A 5,235-nucleotide genomic window follows, 5' to 3' on the forward strand; every position below is an offset into this window, starting at 1 on the left:
ACCTACAAACATTAGAACTAACTGCGATATTTGCAGAACTACAGCGGATTTTGTAAAACACTATAAAAATCCTGTTTTTGGCACTTTTTTGAAATCGATGCAAAAAAATTAAATAGTTTTTTTTTCGTCAAAGTAATAAATTATTCTTGTAAAGAATTGGAGAATTTATTGGAGTTTTCAAAACTGCCTTTCGATTTGCGGTGCGATGGTTGTTTATTGAATTATTCATCATCAAAGACGAAGGGAGAGGGGGTCTCCGTAGCCACATTGGTTGCGCGTTCGCTTAGTAAGCGATCGATCGTGAGTTCAAAACTCAGGGCCCTCATTGACCATCTTTGTGTTGTTACAGAATAGCTACGTCCACGCAACAATCATCAGCGATGGAGATCGATCCACGGTCGAAATAAGATCGATTCATCCATACAACTGCTCTGCTCTGCCAGACACATCGGGCTACTGTTCTATAAATAACTCAACAATGATCAAAACAACTGTCTCCGCTGTCCGGTGGTCCAACTGGATAATGGAAGAACAGAAAGAATACCCTTACGCCTAAATGGCTACTGTGTGAATGTACCATATGTAATGGTATAGAAGGAATACTGGCGAATGGCGAATGGCGAATTATAGATATGATAACCATGTGACATGTACACGATTAAAATTCGGCTCTGTTACAGCTAAAATGCTAATGAGCCTTAAATAAATAAATGGGATAAAAAAAAAAGACGAAGGGATAATTTTGCATTCAAACTGAAATATCTCCGTGTGGGAAGGTCCTACTGGAACGTTCTTGGAACCAAATAAAAGCTGATTGATAAAGTTAATTGGATTTACTGTTGAGTTGGTTGGCAAAAAAATTGGGTTTGTTCAAAATATTCTTGAAAAAACAAAGGAAAATCGATTTTCAATTTCTTCCCGTTATTGTTGCTCACTACACCAACATTTACCAAGATAAAAATATGTACAAAAAATATTCAAATACTTGTAGCTTCAAAATGATGCGCCTTCCATCGATATGCGTTGATTTTTCACGAAGATACAACATGTCAAAAATCACTTGAAATATCCGACTTCGCGCTCTGTTCCTCTATTTTTTGTCGAGTGTATATGAACATTGAGAAACCCATTAGTTGTTCGTTATTGACAGCACGGGTAGGTAAGCACAGAGAAAAAATGTATGGGAAGAAAGGGAATGCTCCTAATTTTCGTTAATTTATCCATTTACGAAAATAGTTATTCACGTTAACATTATTTCACAAGAAAGTGATTTGTTTTGTGATTTGTCATTCTTACTGAAAAACGTACTCCTGCGCCGAAAAGTGGCAATGTTATAAGCGAAATAGAACGGACAAAAGACAGCATTGTTGATTCATTGGGGTTGCTGGAGTTTTTCATTCAGAAACTCGACAAGACGTAGAAAATTAAAGATCAGATGGGCGCGTGGGCTGAGAAGTTGGAGCAGCCCTACGATAATTATCATCATGTGGCACAATCGTTCTTTTTTACATCTCTTCCCATCATCGTAACCTGCTATCCTTTTTTCACAGTAATATTAGGAATAATTGCATTTTCTGTTGTTGCGCCCTGATTTCCTGCTCTATTCAAATACAATTTTATCTATCTTTCCTGGCCTATAGGTTTTCTAGAGGCCGCACCATCATTCTATGCGTTAAAAATATTCTGTTACTTATGATTAACATTATCGGACACATGTCACGGCACCTTTTTTTGCAGTAATCCCGCCTGTCAGAGTTCGCCGACTCTCGACAGTGGTCTCGCCTTCCACTCTCCCACTCTTCGTCCTCTGAGCTTATTTATCAGTTGTTGTTCTTGCTTCCGTTGCTGCTATCATTTCAAGATGACTCCTGGTTTCTTCTCTCGCGGTATTCTTTTCTTGCTCGCGATTCACACGGACATGGTTTTCCACTGCACATTATCCTACATATAGATGTGCTAGAGATTTGAAAATTGAGTTGTATAGAGCTTCTAAATACACCAAGGCAGGACAGATTTGAATTCATTGGTTTTATTTTGTCATTGCTTTTTTGTTTGTTTTTTTTTTCAAATTAGTCCCACTGATAGTAACACTATAGTTTCGCACAGTTGTGTAATCAGAATATCTGATCGAAGTTAGAACTTTTCTTTTTACTCCATGTAACACCAAATGTTCTCGTTAACATATGTGTTCTCTGTTACATGTTCACTTTCAGTTCATCAGTGTTCTTCTGAACGTTTTTAAAATGTTTATAATGTTTATACACTTGCACGCTTGCTCGATAGCACAGTGGTGCACTCACTTTGACAGCCTTCTTCTGAGAATTTTTTATTCGATTATACACTAATGCACTGTCTTTTAATTCACACCACCGGCGACGACAACTGATTACTTATTTACCCTGGCAGGTCTTCGTGCCGCTGCTCAAAGTTGCTATGTAACAAAATGTTTTCTGTTAACATGTTCACAGAGTTCTGTCACGGTCGCCATGTAATGTTACACGTCATGTAACATCTCACGTTTTCCGCCACACGCGCGCGAGAGACAAGGAGCTGTGTGTGGTTTTGTTTCTCCTCTTTGTGAGCGTCTATCGTGCTAAGTGTGTTTTGGTTTGTTTAGCATGAAAGTCACGGAACAGAGTTTTCTTCGAGAGCAAGTTCTTCGGATCATCGGATAATCCGAAAACGTGAGTGGCGTAGCACCATATGGATGAAGTATTATATTCAGGCCGGATTCTAGCGTCGTTCTAAAATTTCGCAAAGATTAATTCAAAACCAACATTTTGCTCTCGTTACGCTCTCTGCAGGGTCCATACCGGATACCGTCTTCTTACCAACCGTCAATGTGAACGTCCTGAACAGTAGAGATCGTGTTTGCACCGTTCGCTGCTTGTTGAAATATGCTTCCCAGCGTAGTTTGGTGTCACAAACTGTAGCTTCCACGTATCTGTCTAGCATATCCTGTCACCGTCAGCTGAATTTGAAATGCTACATAGTCGGTTGAGTACCAGTCTACGACGACAATATACTCCAGAGTGTCGCTTTTCTTCGTGGAGAACACTATGCTGGTACTGATATCCAATACTGTTAAACCCCCACAATCGATGGTAGACACCCATCTCTTACCAGGCAGCGAATTCTTAATCATTTCCGGTAACTGGAAACATCGACATCATTTTGAGTGCAGCACACTCCCTCCGAGTGCTCCGTTAGGATCGTGTTTCGCTAGGATATGACTTGGATCTGCCACGAAATACCGAAATCGGTTGGGTCGATTCCGAGAAATGGGAACTAAGCAACCGCGGCCAATGTTATTCGCAAAGACGTCAGTTCAGCAACCTTCATGAGTAAATTGTTTAATCGTTTGTGGCTGCTAGGCTGCCGTTCTACGCATAGTTGTCCCATGTTACTTTTTGACGATTTTCACTTTTCTTCATAAAACGTAGTTTTTATGTATAATCTTACGGAAAAAACACAAAAAACATATAGTTTGTTCCCAGCTTTTAAAAAACAACATCAAGCTCAACTATCCCATGTTGATATACTATTCATAACTGTCCCACCATTTTTTTTGTAGATCCATATCAAATAAATCGGTTCAAGTACAAGAATTTCATGTCACACTTTCAGTAGGGCTTAGTACATTAATTTCTGGTTTGGAAAAACGAACTAATTCTCAAACAGATAAGAAAAAGTTTACCAGAACACGTGTGCACCTTGTTAGCGAATGCCTAATAACAATGAGATTATTATTCTGCGAAGGTGTTGCAGATCACTCATTTCTTCATAAAACGATGTTTCTATGCATAATCTTTCGGAATAACACAAAAAAATTATTGTATATCAAAAAACAACATCAAGTTCAATTGTCCCATGTTGATATTTTAGGCATAACAGTCCCACCATGAATGTTTAAACCCGTAATGATTGATTCAGTGAGGGGATCTCATCACATTTCATTAAACAATAGTATAGTGCTTATAAAAAACCCAGTGTATTGCTAAATTGAAATGCTTAAAGCTTTTAGTAGACAAATGTGCGAAAAAACTTTGATTGCGTTTTTCTCGGTTGCTGTTTTTGGAACATGGGACAACTATGCGTAGAACGGCAGTAGGAGAGTTGCAGAACTTTCGGCCACTCCGTACGACGTCAGCGATGTGTAGCTGTCTCCTGTCGAACCAGAATGTGCCAGATTGTTCAATACAGACTTGGAAAGTTGTGCAGACGCTCTTGATGCGGACTGAATGGAAAACGCAGCAAGAATAGTGCGGGGCTCAACGTGTTAAAGACCATAAAACATAAATATGATACAATTTTGTACTCACATCAACTCCCTTTAAAAACAGATATCCTTTTGCCCACAGTGATCCAGAAGTGTATACCATCGTGTAGACTATGATAATAATGCATCGTGCGATGATAACGCTTATGGCTCGTTCACTGTTGAATATTTACTACTTTTTATAATGCCTCGATGCAATTTGCGGCGAAAACATTTTGTTGCACACGACGACGAGTGCGCGTGGCGTAACGGAGTCTGCTTATCTTGGGCGTGCCCTCAGATGGCGTCGGAATACCCTGCCAAGGTTTGCCGAGAAGAAGGTCGCTTTCATCGGGACCAGTTGTAGGTACAGATATTAATATCGTGCTACTGAAGCATTAATTGTTTATAGATTCTCCTGACATTGGCCACGTTTCACTTGTATATTAGTTTCTAGAGCAGCTACTCTCTTCCGTAATTTGAGGATGCTTCCCTTGATTGCATCTTTGTGCATACTCATTTACTTCGCAGCATCTCAAGGGGGGTTAATCACCTCGTGACATATAGAGCCCCAAGAAAACAACGCCATCTTTCCGGTACAATTTGCTCGAATGACGCGCAAATTGCATTGTCGGCATGCTGTTGTTGTTGCGCCAGCTCTTGACTTGCAGGGAACTGAAGACGAGCATGAAAAGGAAATTTTCGCGTTAATACGTCGTAAATACATGGAATGATAATAATAAAAATATTAATAATCAACGACGACAACGACGACCGATAATAACCGATAACTCAGGCACCAATTCTTGCTGTGTTCACGAAGATAATGAAATCAGTTGACGCTAATCACGTTGTCTGCTGAAATATGTGATTTGGTGTAAAAATTACATTTCACGATGTGATATTATCCGTTGTGCATATGGGCGGATCAGCGGATTATTTTTAGTACGTATATTCGCCACGTATAAACAAATCTG

This window comes from Toxorhynchites rutilus, chromosome 2, assembly GCF_029784135.1.
Source record: "Toxorhynchites rutilus septentrionalis strain SRP chromosome 2, ASM2978413v1, whole genome shotgun sequence".
Taxonomy (NCBI): domain Eukaryota; kingdom Metazoa; phylum Arthropoda; class Insecta; order Diptera; family Culicidae; genus Toxorhynchites; species Toxorhynchites rutilus.